At 37.8% G+C, this 20,474-nt stretch overlaps 1 pseudogene; it reads right to left on the minus strand.

Moving 5' to 3' along the window:
- Positions 1-1,916: 1,916 nt before the first annotated feature.
- On the minus strand, positions 1,917-3,350 carry LOC112923451 (actin-related protein 2/3 complex subunit 1A-like; annotated as a pseudogene).
- Positions 3,351-20,474: the final 17,124 nt, after the last annotated feature.

Raw genomic sequence — 20,474 nt, forward strand, 5'->3', positions numbered from 1 at the left:
CTAACAAGAGATTATGTTGGCTAAACATAAAAGAGCAATGTCCTATCATTGGAGGTGAAAGGGCCTCACAAGTGCAGAAGATCCATATAAAGCTTCTAGTTTTCCAAGTAAAATGACTGATTACTGGTAACCATATGAAATTCAGGACTAGAATAAAAAGTAGATTTCACCAATAATAATAGGAGATGATTTGATATGGATAAAGGATACCTATATGTATTTTCATCAGACAATTGAATACTTTACCATCTAGAGAAGGCAAAAAGAGCTGAAAGCACAATAGTCATCAGAATATAACTTGTTAGTGATTATTAATAGTTTGAAGATGTCTTCTAGGAATTCCTTCATTTGGCTGGAAAGTAGAAAATGACACAATAGTGTTTCCATTGTCTTCTGAAATTGATTATTGCCCATCTCGTACTAAAACTGATTGTTAAAGAGCTAAAATACTAGATTATAATTTGAAAAATTCATATTTTTATCCTCAGAGAGGCTAAAAACATATCCTCTGCCTCAAAAATTTAGTTTTCATTTAATTTAACATTTGAGAAACAATGTTATTTCCATTTATCAGGGCAAGTTGCTATATAGTCTTGCATATCTAGAGAGGGGTAATAGAAGCAAAGTATGGAACATACATAGTTTATATAAAACATGTTCCATATTCTATTTTTCAATATCTAACAGCAAATAAACAGAAAAGATTTTTCAAAAGCTACAGAAAAGGTTTCATATATAATCTTTGTGGCCCATGAAGAAACACAGAAAACAGAAAACAAATGGGCCATCCTCCCTCTTTCTCACTCATCGCGGTCTTTCTCTTTAACAGGCAGGGCATAAAATAATTTCCAGAGAAACATGAGATTTTTCTTTATCAAAGAGGGGCAGAGGTTATAAAAAGGTTGAGAAACACCTTTAGAAACCCACCAGCTGGAGAACTATTTAAACATCACTAGGGACAACGTATTCTCCCCATGAGGCATGCTACAGGAAGGAGATGAATTGAAGCCTTTAATCACCTCTGTGGTAAATGAAGCCCAAAAAATCAGATTATAAACATTGGGATACTAGCTCAAGTGGTTCCACCAAAGATTTTATTGCAGTGACTGTGTCTGACCTTTGTTGCTATCTGTTCTCTTAGGAATAAATTTAAGTCAGAGGAACAAGATCCCTGAATGAGGATTCACTTCTTTACACACTGCCAATCTTACACTCATTTACAAAGGAAAATGGAAAAATAAATATTACTTTTACAGTTTACAGTTTTAAATTTCATAGGAACTTAACATATTGCTTTTGAAAATGACCTTTCACTAAAGTGAGAGTTAGATACAATTTTTCTGTAAGAGCAAAGTCATTTTTTGCTTAGACTGAGTCTGATTGCCCTCTGCTGTGAAGTATTTGATTTCAGTACCTTCCATTCTGGGCATCACTGTGATTTCAGCCTGTTTTCAACCCTATGTCTTTAATGTAGCTCTTCATTAAGGTTAGATTTTTTAGTTGAATGATATTTTACACAAAAGAAAAACAAATCACCTCTCTGGGCAACACTGAGCAATTCAAGATGATTTGCATAGCACTGAACAACCATAGTTAGGGTGAGTTCCTTTTTTTTTTTTTTCACATTCAGTATTTTTATTTAATTGTTTAGCAGACAATTTACATACTTCCCACCGTTTCCTTTAAGTTAGTGTGACAATTTTCCATAATAAACTACTTAAAAAGAAGCTTTGGTCAAGAATGGAAAGAAATAGTAAAAACAAACAAACAAACAAAATAAACCCCAAATCACTGCTGCTTTTAAAAAACCAACACTGTCACCACTTATATTCAAACAAAAAAACACACAAATGATATTGGCGCCAAATGTGACTTCAGTGTTTCCTTGCGGCTGGCTCTGCTCACCACCATGCATACGGTGGGGCTGTGTCAGCACATTTTGTCAGTTTGTCAGTCTGTCAGTTTGTCATGCTGGATCTGGGAGGCTCACTCAGCTTCACATTAACCGAAGGCCCTGGATGGAAGACTCTAAGGTCTTGAAATCCCAAATTGTCATGGCCCCATCGATGCCAGTAGTGCAAAATTTGTGACAGTCTTGCTTGTCCACCTCATAAATAGACACTTGAGTGATGCCGTTTTGGTGCAGCATCTCCGAGGCTGTGTTGCGGCCTTGGGTTGAGGCCCTCTGGTCCATGTTTCTGGAGCGCTCCACGGCAGACACGTTGCGCTGGATGCTCTGTTTCCGAATGTCTAGTTTGGAGAGGAAGGTCAAGCAGCCATGGTCATCATAGTTAAACAGCATTGGGCAGCAGTCATGGCCTGCCACTACAACGCTGTTCTCCGAGACAAATGACACACTCAGGAGGGGCAGGAACTGTTTTCAGAGTTGAGACCTGCACGCTTCTGAGGCATCAGCAACAGATACAGTCCTGTGGGGCTGACCCAGGCCAGGCGGCTCCCACTGGCAGAGAAGACGACCCCATGCACCCAGCCACCAGGGCCACTGCCACCAAACTCTGACATCAGCTGACCAAAAGGCATCCTGCCTTCCCAGGGCGTACTGGCTGGCTTTGCATCCATTTCTTTCTTTCTTTCTTTCTTTCTTTCTTTCTTTCTTTCTTTCTTTCTTCTTTCTTCTTTCTTTATTTTAATGTAGGCAGAAAACACTCTGCACTTGAAATCACACGATCCTGCTGCCGCAAACATTGTTGGGATGCCAATCCAAGCTGAGGACCATGGAGCGAATAGGCTTTTTTTTTTTTTTTAAGATTTTATTTATTTATGAGAGAGAGAGGCAGAGACACAGGCAGAGGGAGAAGCAGGCCCCATGCAGGGAGCCCGACGTGGGACTCGATCCCAGGACTCCAGGACCCCGACCCCGGCCAAAGGCAGCGGTTGAGCCACCCAGGGATGCCCCGATTTGGCTTTTTAACGTGCTTGCTTACCCACCAGTCATTTTCAGACTCGAAGTAACAAACAGAAATGAGTCGTGCTCCACGTCCCACAGCAAATTTGTTCCCTAGCGGGGACCATTTGACAAAAGTCGCTGCACGATTAATTCTCAGGATCACCAGGGTTGGCTTCCAGACACCATCTTTCTGACTCCAGACATAGGCATTGCGGTCTGCCCACAAGTGACGATGCGGTCACTCTTGGGAGCCCAGTCGATACCTGTGATGTGTCCGTTGTGCTCCTTGAGTTCATGAGCTTTTACCCACTGGCTCCCGTTCTTCTTATAGATGTGGACTTCATGATTATTGGGGCTAAGAGCAATCTGGGTACGTTCCCAGTTCCAGGCATGACAGGTGATTGGCTCTAGTAAAAACTGATGCAGGGACATTATTCTTGGTGTTTTCTTTTTTTTTTTTTTATAAGATTATTCTATGTACTTTTTTTTTTAATTTATTTATTTATGATAGGCGCACAGAGAGAGAGAGAGAGAGAGAGAGAGAAAGGCAGAAACACAGGCAGAGGGAGAAGCAGGCTCCATGCACCGGGACCCCGACGTGGGATTCGATCCCAGGTCTCCAGGATCGCGCCCTGGGCCAAAGGCAGGCGCTAAACCGCTGCGCCACCCAGGGATCCCCTATTCTTGGTGTTTTCAAAGGGTAGAAAGTTGGGATGGGGCAGTCCGGACAGTCGACGCGAACAGGCTCCGTTGGGCACGGGCAGAGGACCCAGGCCCAGAGGGAGAGGCTGACAGATCCGGTGAGTTCTGATATCATATCTGCTGCTGAGTTTCTGAAGTTTCAGGGAAGTTATTAATGACAGTTCATGATTATGAGTACATATTTATATTGTCAAAATCATCAGCTGATACTTGAAAAACTGCTGTGTTCACATTAAAGAGGAAATAAGCGTGCTAGAGATGACTGAATTGTGCCAGTAGTAGGTTGTGGGTGACTGCTGTGTGGGTTATGACACTTTGGGTCTTGCTCAGGGGCCAGTGATACTGCAGTAGAATAAGGATGGGCTCAAGGCCAAGTGGATAGTAAATAAAGAGCTCAGATCTCAGACAGAAGTGGAGGTTGTTTGTAGAGTTGTGTAAGAGAAATGCCTAAGCAGCTCAATAAATGTGTTACATCTCCTTACATGAAGGATACTTAAAGGCAGTGTTTACTGGCTGAAGCTGCAGAACAGGGCCGCTGTGCAGATAAAGTGCTGACAAGACAGTTGAGCTCATCCAGAGATGGACTACAATAAGGGTATAAAATGAGTCATGAAAAACATAGAGCTTTTTGGATCATCTGTAGCAGCTGAGTCGATCCTCCCCATCATGTCCAGATGGGCAACTCCAAACTCTTCTGCTGTATGCAGAAGTGTTATCCCAGTGGGAAGCTTTGGACTAATGGACAACCATGTAAGGTGGCCTGAACTCCTGAGATGCTTCATGGGCAGCGGGCCCCTGACATCAAACTCAGAATACCTCTTTGAAAACCAACTGTCTAACCATGTGCAATTTGAATAAGCCATTGCATTTGTAAGACTGACCATTGGATGTTTTTGTCACTTCAGCACCTTCTGAGCTAAAACAGGTTGATATGAGCCAACTGGCTGAACAAAGGGAATAGACATCAAATATTAGATGCTGTTGGTGATTGGATACAGATGAAGGAAGAAATTATGACATGGACCTATACCACTAGCACTACTCTTAAATGGAGGATTAATTTCAAAGGACTCACTGTAGCTAGCTTGGTGAAAGAAACAAAATCACAGTAGAATCTCCTAAGGCTTTAGTCAAGACTCAGTTATTTGCTTCAGAATAGTGAATGCAGAGAATCACTCTTGGGCCTAAGGATGATTTCTACATTTTCTTTGGAACCTAATGCATAATTTCAGGCATTTGAGTCTCCATATAATATAAAAGGGACCTAAAATTTTAGGGATGAAACTTTCTATATATTGGTTTGTTCTCAATTAATATGGGCTGGATACATTTTATAGTATTTTCAGGATTTTGGTGTCAACTTCTATGTCACTGATATACTAAGAGTAATATTTTACTTTCTCAATCCTTAAGATGTCTTGATTTCAAGAATGTAAGTTCTATTTAACAGTTGAATATCCATTATATACAACAGGCAATAATTGCATGGAGATGTCAGTTAACCTCAAAAGAGAGTGGAGCTACTCACTTAGGGTACAGTTTCTTATAAACAGATACATAGTTGTGCAAGGATAGAGGCAAAATTTGGTGTTAATATGCATTTTTTTCTGGTAGCCTCCATCAGACTAAAAATTGGCCAAGATCATTGTTTTGTAGTTTGAGTTATAGATTCTATTTCTACATAACATCAGATGCCTATCACTTCTGAGATAAGGGAATTTATAGTTTATGATAATTATATTTCAGAGAGAGAATACCTGATAGGATTTGAAGTAACTGTTCGTGATTTTAGTCTGAAAAATGGTTTATCTTGGAGTAACTGGAATAAATCTGCCACTTAGTGGATCTGATTTATTGCTTGGAAAAGGAAGGAGAAGGAGAGGGGAAAGTCTCAGAAAAAAAATTAAAGGTAAAAGAAAATCTTAAAATATTAATAAGCAATCGGAAATGTGAAACTATGAGTAGCAGAACATAATTCTTAACATAAATAATTGAAGTAAACTCAAATTCTAAACAACCTAGGACTAACAATAGTTTTTAACTACTTTTTGCCAAAGCCAAACCTCTTAAGACACTAATTGGTCTATTTTAGACTAAAGTTAGGGAGACAGACAGACAAGTCATGGATATCAGATCACTTAGAATTCAAAATCACAGACTAGCCTCAATTTAGTAGCCATTTTTGAACAGCAGAACAGGTGATCTTAGTAGTGTAAGTCTAAAAATATTGTGAACAATCTAAAATAGTAGAGGCCAATATAATAAAATAAAAGTCATCAGAGCAATAAGGGTAATTGAATAAAGTTTTACCAGAAATCACTATTTAGAGTATCAAGTATATTATTTGGGGCTCCCAGCATTGAAAAGGAGGGACTATCTTGTTGAATATTATAACCCTAGAGTCCATTACAGTAGACACTTGATAAATATTTGTTAAATGAATGGACTGTGAAGATTCCAGAAACTTGGCACCCTTAAGCCAACTAGTATTGGCATCCCTGCCATCACAAAACCCGTAGCACTTTTAAGTGTTTTGTCTAGGTTGTCAGATGAATCCACAGAACAGAGAGCTCTTAGCAATATTAAAAATGTGGGACTCTTTTTTTAGAACTGAGCACTAAAGGTAGCAATGACCTAGAGAGCAAAGGGTACAGACAGGGAGGAAAAGGTACAGACAGGGAGGACTTTGTAAGTGAAGTATATACATCACATTTATTGGAACACCTAGACCAGCTTGTATCCAAACCATATCTGACTGGTAAAGGAGGTAGTAGTTTTTTCATTCTTATAAAGAACTGTAGTGGTTCCTATCATATATCAGCAATTCAAGCCTCCTGTGACTTAATAAATGCCTAAACATGGATTTTTCTTACATAGATATGCATGCTCAGTAAGGTGTGGCATGCATAAATCAGAATCCAATACAAAATTCTACTCACAAATGACAGATTTTCAACAGACTGACCTTAACCTTCAGTTAATAAAAGCACTTTTGTGTTCGAAATATACCTATTCATGATATGCAACTCATTTTATCTTGTTTCCATATGGATGGGACTGGCAATAGGGGAAACAATGACAATCTGTCTGGCCTGGAAATGTTCTAGCAACCCTCCCTCCCCTCCAATCTACCTCCTGCTCCCTTGCCCCCCAACCATGTGGCTCCAAGAGAAGGAGCAGCAGTTAGGAGGCTAATGGGGGTGATTGTTGTTGGCTGCATCTTCACATTTAGGCACATGTCTGTCGAGCAGTGGAAACAAAGATCTCTGCAGCCCTACTAGCCAGTGCAATGTTGCTTCTGTCTCCAGCATTCGTTATCGAGGCAACAGAAGGGCAAAACCTTCCATGCCTGTCCTCAATCCCCTCCCCCAGCTGAGCCTGGGATAGGCATTAAGTAAGGCCGCCTTTGCACCGAGCATTTCCCCCCTCAAACATGCTCTCACAAGCCCCCTTTGTTCCCTGCCCTCCGCCCCACTATATGCTACAGCAGCAGTCGCCCAGATGTTCTCTATCACAGGCTGAGCCGTGCCAGCAAACTTTGGCACGCATGAAAGTGCACTGAGTACTGGCCCTCCAGAAATACCTTATCCCCCCCTCTGATTTCTGCAAATATTTTTAAATGTTAATGGGTTCCACTCACCCACAACCTAGGGGGAGGTTACAGAACAGGGCTCTGTGTGTCCAGCAAATTAGCAGCCCGAGGATACTGCTTGGCGCCTGGGTTCTGTCCCACCCTCGGGCGTTGGCTGGGGTTCTCCAACCTTGAACTGTTGAGGCCAGTTTGCCAGCACATAGCTTTCTAGTGACAGAGGTTAGATGGGCGGTTGGCAGGAAAGTTACTCCAAGCTACAAGAAAGAAAGGACCCTATCTTGCTCTGAAACTTGTGAAAGCAAAAAAGATCCTTTGAGCATCACTGAAATAAGATTTTGAAATTGGTATTTTTTCCTGTTACTCATCCTCTTTTTTTTTTCTTTCAGTTCAATACATAGGCACTAAACAATTTGATGTGTGCTCTGGTACTTTGGGTATCATGTACCTTTTGAAGTACCTTAATGATAGAAAAGGATACATTAACAGAAGCCTCAGTGCAAATTTTAATAAAATGGAAATTTTGATCTTTCCTATACAGATAGGAAGGTGATATGTATTTGGAGGGAGAAGAAGAATAGAATATATTTGTCACAGGAGAGACTTATTTGTCTTACATTGTGACAGCTGTTTTAAGGTGCAGCTGGAGGCCTCTAAAAAGCCGTCTATACTGAAAAGATCATTGAAATCCACCCTGGAAGAGTCTTTGTTTTTAATCCTGTCCTGATAATCTCACTGGTCGCTCTGGAAAAAAACTACTTATAAGTTATCCACCTCTAGGCCCTTGTTTGTCCATAGCTAAAGCCCTCTTGTTGCCTACAAAGTCACACTGTGTGAGGCTGGTAGCCCACATGTCCTGTCTGCCCACGCTGGGGACTGGAGTAACTGACTCGCAGGTCTTCTGTCTCCTGCATCCGAACTTTAGAGCATCACACTATATCTGTCATGATCCAAAGACTTCAGAATATGCCAGTTACACAATCAGTATTCCTGCTTGAGGTGAGATTTTATTTTACCACCTTCCAGTGAGGAGGAGCAGGGAATTAGGATCTCAATGAGATCTGACTGCAGAGCAAATGCAGGGTTACACAATCCAGATAAATCTTGAGAATCTTGAGAAGTAAAATCATCTACCCACACATCAGTCTGGGCACTGAGAAAGGAAACCACACCTTACTGCCTACATTCATGTGATTTTTCTATTCCACTGTCTCTATTAACTTTTTTTTTTCTTACTTTTCCAAGACTATCCTACCCAATCAAGAAAATGGTGTGAATGTTCATTACAGGAATTTCCCAAAAGACTCAACAATTCTTCATTGGAAAGTATTGACTGATAGGTGTGCCCTTGGAGTCTTTGAATCCCTTGTCTCAAAATCTTCCCCTTGACCTTTCTGCCAATCCTGGACTTCTTACCCAATTCTAATCAATTCCCCACAGCAAAAGATCAGATTTAAGCTAAACTTCCAATCCTCAATAAATTCTGACCTTACCTTTCCCCTTCTGTGAGTTGGTGCTTATTTCCCCACCACACCAAGCAATAAACTCTCCATCTTACCAATGTTTGCATTGTGTATTTAGGGAGCCAGCTCTTAAAACTCTTTTATTTAACTACAACCTGAGATGGAACTAATATTTTGAGATTTTGAGTTTTAGACTTAAAACTAGGGGAGGCGGCATGATTTTTTCAATTCTGTCTTCTTCCTCTCAAAATTCTTCTTCTTGACTATTTAAAGCATTCTGAGGTCATTTAAAAACTGAAATTAAGAAGAATTTACATTATAAGTTAATTCTAAAATGAAAGGTAAATAATTTCAAGAACTAAAGTTTACTTAATAAGCTAAAAATATAGGCAGGGACCATGTCTTCAATCTTCAAATTTAAGTGATGATAAATTAAGTAATTTGGTACAAACTGAAATACTTCTAAATGTTTGTGTCAATGTCAAATTACTTGGATTTTTCTGATGCGGGAAAATCTAGCATACAGAATTTTCCTGTTGTCAGTCCCTGAAAGTGTGACTTGCCCTGGATCTATACGGATATTCCAACATAGGAGACACCTGAATAACAGGCAAGAGTATAACCAAGATAGAAGCACAAATAAAATTTTACTAAATTTGTTTTCAAGCAGCAACCAAACAAAGCACAGTTATAAATGCCTGATACGAGTGTCTCACCAAAGAATATGATTTTAACTACACAGACCACAGAAACCTCTAGATGAGAGGTAGGCTGGGTCAAAGGAAATAACTATAGAATAATCACTGCCCTATTTACAAGTAACTTAAAAAAAAATGTACAAATCCAGTAGAGATCTGAAGTACAACAGTGTTTCTAAAGCTAAGTCAGTAAACTCTAGCTATAAGTCTGCAAAAACTCTGGCTCTTCTTTAAAAGAGGTCTGCAAGTTTGAGGTTTGAATACCACTGCTATATACTCTAAATCCTTACTTAAGCCAATATAAAGAAGACAAGATTTCTGATTCAAGAAAGCAGCTAAATATAATTGTTCATCTATTCTACCTCCACCAAATTGAAGAAAGCATAAAAGTCTAAATAAATCCACAGTAAGCCTAAAATTTCAAGAAGGATATGATCAGTGTCCATGAACAGAAAGAATTTTCTGGTAGATGAAATCAGATTGACTGCAAATCTCAAAGGACACACACACACACACACACACACACACATCTTAATTCCATACGAATGAAGGAGACAATTTCCTGAAAATCTGAGTTTACCTACTAGAATCATAGATTAAATCTGTGAATCAGAGACAACAGGGGCCAAGAGGAATGGACGCTGAATGGGCAGCAGAATAGCTGAACCCACCTCCACAGACAGAGCCATTTTGGTGTTGCCCTAAGCAGAAAGTACTGGTCTCCCATAAAAATGGGAGTTCTAATCCAGCATGGAGAGAATGGACTGTGTCCCTCACTACTGTAAGGGTTAGGAGATCTCATAGAAGAAAACAAGTACGTCCTACACCCAAGCCTGTCAAAACCTCTCCTTTGCAGAACCAACAGAGTCAGGGTTCCTATACGAATTAGCAAGGGACAAGTATCATTCCCTAGGCTGATGAACTGTGTTCCAGCAATCAAAGTGATCAGCCTAGCCTGGGGTTTTTAGTGTCTTTTGTGCCACGTGAACTTCTTTGTCTAATGAAACCCATGGAGCCCTTCTCAGAATAATGTTCTGAAATGTATGATATTTTTAAAATTTATAGAATTATAAAGGAAACCAATTACATCAAAATGAAAGTATAAAATGTATTTTGTTTAAAAGGTTTATTTATTTATTCATGAGAGACACAGAGAGAGGCAGAGACACAGGCAGAGGGAGAAGCAGGCTCCATGCAGGAGCCCAATGCAGGACCTGATCCCAGAACTCCGGGATCATGCCCTGAGCCTACTGCAGACACTCAACTGCTGAGCCACCCAGGCATCCCTCAAAATATTTTTTTAAATTATAATATAAAAATATACTTGCTTCTTTATTAGTACATAAAATGACAAGATCTAGCAGTAGGCCAAACACTATTAAAGTTTTGAAGCAGCAATGATTATCATCCACGCTTACAAACTAATGTGATATGAAATGTCTGTGATACTGCTAATACTCCTATAGTTTTTGCCTACATTCATAATTGAAGGAATTGCTAAATTTCATTTTTAAGCCAGTGAAATAAGATCATTTTCCCCATATAAATGCATGAACATCCTGAATTCTATCCTTATTGCTCTATGGTCTTCAAGTTAACAATCTTTGATGATAGACTCATCTTTAGATATATACAGGCAACCAAATCTCAACTACATGAGGTCAACCAAATGTTTCAAAAAGCACAATATTCAACAAAACACTAATTCCTGAGGAATAAAAATATAAGGAATTGGAAAGAATCAATTTGTAACTACAGGTAGTTTCAAAAGGAAAAGATAGTAAATAAAAAAAAAACTTTCAAAACAGCATGCAGTGAAAAAGAAACAGAGTTTTTGGAAATCATCAAGATTATTGAAATATGGGCTGGACTGCAGAATGAATGAGACTTCAGATTAAAATAGTGAGAGGGAGGGGTAAGCAGAAAAATCCTATCAGAATTCAGTGAGAAGAAAAAAGAGATTAAAAAGATGAGGGGGGGACTGGGCGGCTCAGTGGTTGAGTCTCTGCCTTTGGCTCAGGTCCCTGGATCCTGAGATCAAGTTCCACGTCGGGCTTCCTGCAGGGAGCCTGCTTCTCCCTCTGCCTATGTCTCTGCTTCTCTCTATGTATCTCTCATGAATAAATAAATAAAATCTTTAAATATATATATTAAATATACTTTATACATATATATTTTATACATATATATTTTATATTTATATATAAAGTTAGAGAAAAGATGAGATATGTTTATCTAAAAGTTCTGCCATCCATCTGGTAGGCGTTCAAGAAAGAAAATAAAAAGTAGAAGGAAAAAATCAAATAAGTAGCAAAAACAAGAGCAGAAGCAAAGTTTCTGCCAGATGAAGTCTCTTCATATTGAAAGAACCCATCAGCAGTAGTGCAAGCAATAACATCTAGACATTAAGTAGGAAGTTGTAACAGACTATGAAAGAGATAGGGTATAAATAACCAAGTGGACAGAAAAATTAAAACAGCATCAGACCTCTCACCTACAATAGACGCTAGAAGACAACAGAACAATACTCTAGCAAGAGACAATTAGAATTTACATACAAAATTAAACGATACTTTGAAAACTAGAGGAGATTTAAAAATTTTTAAAAATTAAAACCAGGGCAAATTATAGTATGCAAAGTCTGAGCTGAACACCTATAGCCTTTCTGAAAAAATACGAAATAATGTACCATAACAAAATAAAAACTGAATTCAAGAAAGAAGATGATATAAGAAAAAAATTGTAAGCAAAGATAAAGCCTGCAGTTAAGTTTGAATAGGAATTGATAATTGACTCTAAAATTAACTCAATTGCTAAGAAATTATTCCTGAGGAATCAGAAAAACCAGGAATCAAAAACACAATGATAAGAGAATATGCAAATACACCCAATCAATCAAAAGGATTCCAAAAGATCTAAAAATATAAATTGATGGTGTGGTCTTAAAAAAGTACGCTAAACGATGTGCATGTTCTGGGAGATGGAGGAGATTCATAGATTCTGATTAACTCTGGATGTTAATAGTAAAGTTGTTATCACTATGTGATTATAAATGCATAAAAATATTTTTAAATTGGCATAACATGAACACCCCATATTATTTCCCTCCTTTGCTTTGGTCCAAAAAATTTCAGACCCAAAATTGTGATGCAGCTCTTGAAAATATAAGACCTTGAAACATTGTTTTCGTGTCCTATCCTCATTCTTGGCTCCATTTTGTTTTTCCTATTATTATGTTCCCTTAATTTATATTTCCTTACTTCTTTAAAAAACTCATACATATATGACATATATATATTTGCACATGTGTATAGGGACATATTCACATATATATGTTGAATTTAAGGTGATATATATGTGAATAAGGAGGGATAGAAAGTATATACATTTACAGTTTGATAGATGATTTCAATTAACTAAAGGCAAGGGTACATATTATTTTGCCACATTACTATTTAATATCCATCTTATTAATGTAATCCAAAGATTACCTAGCTCAGAACTGTCCTAACCTTAAGATGGTTTTCAAACTGCCTATTCTCTGAAAATCAATGATAGCTTCACCATATCTCTTAACCACATAGGTGGAAATAACCTTATGTAAATTAAATTACTTCAAAGATGAACATTCAAAGCGATCAGCTAACTAGGGTAATGAGTAGGCTTCTTTCAAAGCAAAAGCAACATATGAGTTGTGTGTGTTGACTGAGAGCACAAACCTGTGAGGCAGACTGGACTAATCCCAGTTAGCAGGTGTGGCAAACTTGGACAAGTGACTGCAACACTTTGTGTTCAGTTTTCTTATCTGTAAAATGGGGGGTGGGTGGGTGTGGATAAGAAGAATCTCTCAGAATAGAGACTACTGCAACAAACATTAGCTATAATTATTTTAATAAAATATTTCCCTAGAAGACATATTTCCCAGAACTATATTAGCATTCTATCATACAAATGATGATAATTTTGAACAATTCAGCTCAAAGCTCATTCAGAGCAGAACAGTCAGATTCTTTATGAATAACATAAATAAAAAATTATTTTTGACTTTTTGTATTTCCTTTTGTTTTGTCAGACCACATATATAGATATACAGTACTATAGCTACTAAAGTTTATAACTAGGACAGACAGAGAAGAACGAGAGATAGTTACCAAGTAGTTATGTACCTAACTCTGAAACTTAAACAGAATTAGCATGGCAAATTCCTCATTGCTACCTACTGAGGTTTATAGATTCTTTTTTTGTTTGTTTGTTTATAGATTCTTAATCAGTGAATGTACTCAAACCTTGAAGTAACTACAAACCTGACCAACTTTGTTTTTTTTTTAAATATTTTTTTTAATTTTTATTTATTTATGATAGTCACAGAGAGAGAGAGAGAGAGGCAGAGACACAGGTAGAGGGAGAAGCAGGCTCCATGCACCGGGAGCCCGACGTGGGATTCGATCCCGGGTCTCCAGGATCGCGCCCTGGGCCAAAGGCAGGCGCCAAACCGCTGCGCCACCCAGAGATGCCAGCCTGACCAACTTTGATTGCATTTCGGTAAGCTATGCAGATTCCTGACTCCCAGAAACTGTGACATAAGTTTTATTTTAAACCACTAATTTTGAGGTAATTTGTCACAAAGTAATAGAATAATACAGGTTAGATCTGCTAAAGCCAAAGGTATATATCCTATTACCCCACACTTAAGCCATCAAAAATGCAAATATAGATATTCACAAAAGATCTAAACAAGAGCGTCCATGGCAGCACAGTGAAAATTTCTCAAATGTCTACTATATTAAATGACCACCAAACGTAATGGATAAGTAAATTCTGATGTATTCACAGAATAGAAAATTACACAGAATTGAAAATGGCCAATAATACCACCAAACACAACATGTTTCACAAAGAGGCTGAGTACTCAAGAGAACCTAATGTATCATTTAATTTATATAAAATACTCTTTTCTCAAAATGCTCCCTCTGAAAAATGACTAAATCCTGTTGAAACCTTCCCAGGTGGTCTATACCCACAGTAACCATATTAGTCCATCTTACCCAGGTAAGCCAATTTTTCCCATTAACTTAGGCTTTTATAACTGATGGCTTCCATGCTGCATGTTTAGAAAATATAAAGGAATTCATCATGCAGGCTGTCATCAATTGCTAAGAGATGATTTACACATGTCTTCTTAACTCCACATTTCATGTTTACACTATTAGGAACCATCGAATCAAGGTGGTTCTTGATTCGTGTTTTTTTTTTTTTTTCCTGGAGAGCCTTTGCTAAAAATTACCAGCTCATCACTACCTCTTTTCCAAAACAATCAGCCTTTGTACAGTTCCAAACTTAATGATACAGCTTTTACAATGCAAAAAGCTGGTATAAGATACCCTGATTTACATGTATAGAAGAAATATGCTGTGTAAAAAAAAAAACCAAATGTATTTCTATCTGAAATATCATATTTGTGAATATAACTTTCTATTCTGGTTTAAAAATCTGAAGACAAATCTTTTCAGATGCAACGGTAACTATTGTAGTAATGATGTGATTTGATTCCATATACTAAATTAACTTGGAAATATTGATACATGATGTAAGTACTCTTCAAAATTCAGTCTGTTTTATTCAAAGAAGCTTAAATTCAGAATATTTTATTTTGTTCTGGAAATTTTATAAAGGGGTTTTGCCAAAAGCATTAAATATTTGATTCTACTTGTTAAGATTTGCAGGAACTGCTTTAAATTTATTATAAAAAATAACAGCAACAGCAACACATTTTCCCCTTTCATTAAGGTAGTGAAAAAACGAACTTTAAGAGCTTTTCCATAAAAGTGCTCTAAAATATTCCATTAAAATTAAAAGGCAACTGCCATTTCACACGTGGTCAGATTTAACTATTCAAAGTTATTTTAAGTATATCAGCCCCCAAAGACCAAACTACCTGAGAGTCCAGCTGTGTTCAAAGATCTCCAGAACCCAGCCTCCAAAGTCGGATAGGGCTGATACAAAGATTTGTTAGATCTGAGAAGGAAAGGATAGTTCTGGATTCCATGTAGTAGTCTATCCCCTAAAAATCCTCACTTGATTAGTGGTTCCTTAATGAAACAATAACCCTGCAGTGGTCAGGCAAAAATCTACACTAGAACGTGTTTAGAACAAAAGCCCAATCTGATATTGAGAGCATGTGACCAGTGCCCCCTACCACTCCACACCCCCATCAGAAATGGTGAATCGAGAATCTTAATAGCAAGCAATCTTCCAGGGTTGTGAGAAATAATGGCACTTCGGTTGAAATCTTAAGCTTTCATGATTATAAAAAGTATCTTTAAAATGCTACAGTAATATGCATATTTGTCATTAAATACTATACTCCTCCTGGTATGGTTCTCCTTGCCCAGTTTTGTTTTATAGCAATATTTATGCATTTTAAATACGGTTCAAACATTAGCTTGCCACAGAGATATGTAGTTTCCTGCATGAGTAATTTATGTATTTCTTAGGGTGGTCCATTATGCATATGTTTAATTAGCCTTAGATTGTTAAATACTTGTTTAAATGTCCCAAATATCAAGAAATAAGAGTACCCTGTTTTTTCCACAAATTTTATTGACTTTTGCACTTCAGCCTTAACAATCTTTCACCCGGTATCCTTGTTAGGGTCTCCCAAAACCCCAACAAACTTTGGCATAACTTACTTTTACCATAGTACCAGATGCTTATGTCTTTGGAATTTCATTTTTTTTTTGGTGTAAAAGAAAGTTATCTCCAAAAAAGTGAACTAATAAGTACAAGATAAAAAAAGCTATGGACACAGTGGTACCTGGGTGGCTCAGTCAGTTAAGTGTCTGACTTCTCCTTAGGTTGTGATCTCCAGGTCCTGGGATCGAGCCCCCTCATTGGGCTCCCTGCTGAGAGGGCAGGCTGCTTCTCCCTCTCTCTCTGTGCCCTCACTCTCTTTCAAGTAAATAAATAAATAAATCTTAAAAAAAAACGGCAACTATGGACACAAATGATATAGTAACTACATTTAAAGGCCAATAGACTTGTCAGTAAGTGTTAACATCTAACTTCCTCAACCAGTATTAGAAATAGGATATGAGGGTGGGAGTGTTTTCATTTGGTTTGTTTGTTTAGCATTAAATGAAAAGTATAGGGCTTGAAACCATCCACACTTAGGGTATAATTCTGACTTTCCCATTTACTCATTTGTTTGACCCTGAGCAAGTTACTCGACTTCAAGTGACTTCTATATTTCATCAGATTTCTTTTCAGATTCATCAAAAAATGAGAAAACAAAAATCATGAACACTCTTTTAGTGATCTTATTTATGTACAAATATGGTATTAGTACTGAGAAAAGCTAGAACAACAGTAACTTTCAGATTAGGCCTTAACTTTTCCTCAAAATATCCCTGTTAAGACCGTCTCAGCCTTTGCCCTAAAATGATTTCTTATTGTCAAGTATGGCTATATGTCATTTATTATGTCAAGTATAGAAAGTGAAGGATTTCTTCAACTTCCCATACACATTCACCACTTGCTTTTCAGGGCACTGGATTCTCTTTCACCTGAATCAAGGAAGGGGCAATTTCCAGTCTACTTGTCTACATATTTATTGTGAGCCTAACTCCATTTGTTGGAAAGCTGCCATACATTTATGAGAGCTTAAGAGACATTGGGTGGTTATCATCTTTCTGTTGCCCCTCCCACCACAGCAAATGCCATGGCAAGGTTGCTGCACCTGGACACTGCATTCCCTGCAGAGTCCTTGTTACCAAAATTGTAGAATACTTGGACAAAGTTCAGAGAAGAGTTACTAAAAGGATTAAGTGACTGAGGGGAGCAATTTATAAGGAACTCAGAAATGTTTGGTTAAGTGGTAATTACCTTAAAAAGATGTGGCTCTGACATTAAGTTTGAGCTTCAAGCCATGCTTGTCAAAAAGGCCTCCTTTCAGGCCTCCACATTGAGAAATACTCTACAGAAGGGGGAGAGTCTCCCTCTTGCTAGGCCCTGCGACCACTACACAGGCTGCTTGAGTGGTATTCACACGCCAGTGCAGTGACCTCTACACATAAGCATGGAAGGCAATACTACAAAGCAGAGAGCTCATTTAAGAAGGCCAAAATTCTTACAAGAAAGTCTTCTCAGGAATCAGGGAGAACAAGCCTGGGTTGTGAAGGACTGATTCCTCCAACCTAGTAAAGCACTTAGCCACACCCTATCACCAATCTCCACTTGGTGAATGGCACTATCTAATAAGAGCCACTGATTGAGTCCTAGTGTGTAAGCCTGTCCAAAATACACTGCCTGAAATTTCTTTAAGAATGACAGTTCCTACTTGGCCACAGAGGAAAACTAAGAACACCTGTAACAATTAAGGAGGCTGAAAGAGATAATTCCTAAGGGCAGTGTTGCCCAAAATGTTTTCCAGGTGATACTACTTTGTGTTACACACATTTAAAAAGAAAAGAGCTGAACACTGGGATAAATGAAGTCAATCTTTGTGCGTTGTTGTGTGTGTCTTTAAACAGTAGTATCTCTCAGAGCCATTTGTATACTGAAGTCTATTGTAGCTTATTAAGAGGGAGGGGGGTTGTGTATATACTATTCCCCAAATTCAAATTGGGCTTGGAATGGTTTACTCCTGAAGAACAGATTCGTCATGTTCACAGCCACTTCCATTATGCCTTTTATAATGCTGCACTCAGGAAACGAATAATAAAATGTGTGGACTAACCTAGGCTATAACTCAGGTTCTAAATCTCATCTACTCCTCTTTCTACCACACTGATATTCCAGTTACTCTTCACTTACAAGATCTTTTCATCCTCTATGAATGAAATGAAATGTGTTTAGTAGAAGCATTGACTTGAAGCTACTAAAGGTCTTCCACTTGCTTGAGGCATCCAAATAAGTGTGTGTTTATATATTTTTTTCTTATGGGGGCCCCACAAAACTATAGCCTTCATGTCCTGCAAAACTTGCTGCTACCATATAATATGAAATGGCCCAATGGGATTTCACTAAAGTTAGAAGTTGTGATTGAGACAGTTGAACTTAAATTACTAATTATATGACAGGCTAAAATGCACTTTGGATTATTCTGAGGTCACCCTTGACAGAGAGATATTCATCCTCCTGTGTGGCTAAAATGTACATAAATAAGAACTAAGTCTAGATGCATTCTTTCTATACTCTTCATAATTACATGAACTTTAACCATCTCACTTCTTAGCATTCCTCTTAAGACATTTATCATATTGGGGCTGCCCGGGTGGCTCAGCGGTTTAGTGCTGCCTTTGGCCCAGGGCATGATTCTAGAGACTCAGGGTTGAGTCCCACATGGGACTCCCTGCATGGAGCCTGCTTCTCCCTCTGCCTGTGTCTCTGCCTCTCTCTCTCTCTCTGTTTCTCATGAATAAATAAAATCTTTTTAAAAAAGACACTTATAATATTGACTATTTGGTTAAATAAGCACCTTACCCAATAGTCTTACAACCACTCTCCCATCTCTCAATATTTTCAGACTATAAATAGCCACTGGGAAATCATCACATTGTAAATACTACCACAATTGGAATCCCTTCTGACGACCATCTGAAGTTTCTGCATCAATTTTTTCCATGAGTGGGGGCTATCATAGTTAAACTTGAATCTACACTACTGCAATTTGGCATTCTATTTCAGTTCTTTAAAAGCTTCATTTATATTGATCTTGTCTTTTGGAATTTCCTGTAGGCTGCCTCAGATAAAATAATTTCCAGCCTAATTTTTGTCTTGTCTGATCTCTAGTTTGACGTTATGCTTTCAAAATCAAATTTTAAAAAAACAAACAAAAAAACCCCCACAAAATCAAATCTTATCATTTAACCCAAAACAAAAACTTTATTAAGAATATTAAATCAGTAATATACACAGACTGGCCTTGGTAATTCATTTTTGCTATGATTGAGAAGCCAATGTTAAGCTTTGACTATTGATACTCAAAACTTGGCAAATTTCTTCCAGACTATTCATAATTTAACAAGATATGCTAACCACCACACACACAAAAAAATCACTGTCCAACCACTTTGTGTCTTAGACCAAATAAAGGCTTTACCCTCTCATTTTTCAAGTAAACTTATAGCCCAAATTATAAAACTAGGACTGAGTATAAAAGACAAACATTTTACCTTCCTGTGTTTCCTTCCCATCATCTTTCTGAGTTGGTTACTATGAAAATATGCTAAGCCCAAAATAGCAGTTGTATAGTGCCAGGTTGGCCTCAGTCATTTCCAAGCCAAAAGGGAATTGACAGACACCCCCTTTACAAGTCTAGTGTTTGTAAATATCCAGTGAAATGACTTCATTCGGTCAATTATTTCTGGAGAAAGCTGGCAGAATAACGTAGTAATTAAACTGCGGACTGATGGAAACTGTTAAATAGGAGAGCTATTTTGCCCAGCAATTCACGTTAATGCATTTGCATTTTTTAAAAAAATATCTGAACACTAGGGCAATTAAAAGAGACTGTCTCTTCATTGAGAAGCATGTTTAAAATTCCAGTGAATATGGCAAATTGAAAAGGAGAAACTCAGTTTTCCAGTATCATCTTAGAATCAATATGATTTATTTTAAGCATGATGAGTTGTGAAATCAAAGCACAACTGTATTCAAATATAAGTTGAAAAGACATCCTAAAATCAGAACATCATGTACTCAAGACTCGTTTGCCTATGTGCTAGGTATTCATTTCATAGTGAATATGCTGTCTGCAGCATGCTTTTACTCTGTCTGGTTTCCATTGGTTCTTCCAACTGGCCACCTGCATACCTTGATTCATCCATTCAATCATTCATTTATTCAACAATATTGGGCTGCCACCTCAGGCACTGTTCTAGTTACTTGTTATTTAGTTGTAATCGAAAATACTTTCCCACATACCTCTCCTAACTGCCTAATGGCTATGTACTTGGAGACAGTAAAATATTCTGATATATATAAAGTAATAAATTGGAATCTGAAAGCTGATCAAACAGCTCTGAATGCTTCCCAAAGGAAAATGCAAGCTGTTAAATTACTTATATCACTTCATTTTAATTAAGTTTTTAATTTTAATTCTAGTATAGGTAACA

The sequence above is a fragment of the Vulpes vulpes genome, chromosome 13 (genome assembly GCF_048418805.1).
Source record: "Vulpes vulpes isolate BD-2025 chromosome 13, VulVul3, whole genome shotgun sequence".
NCBI lineage: Eukaryota > Metazoa > Chordata > Mammalia > Carnivora > Canidae > Vulpes > Vulpes vulpes.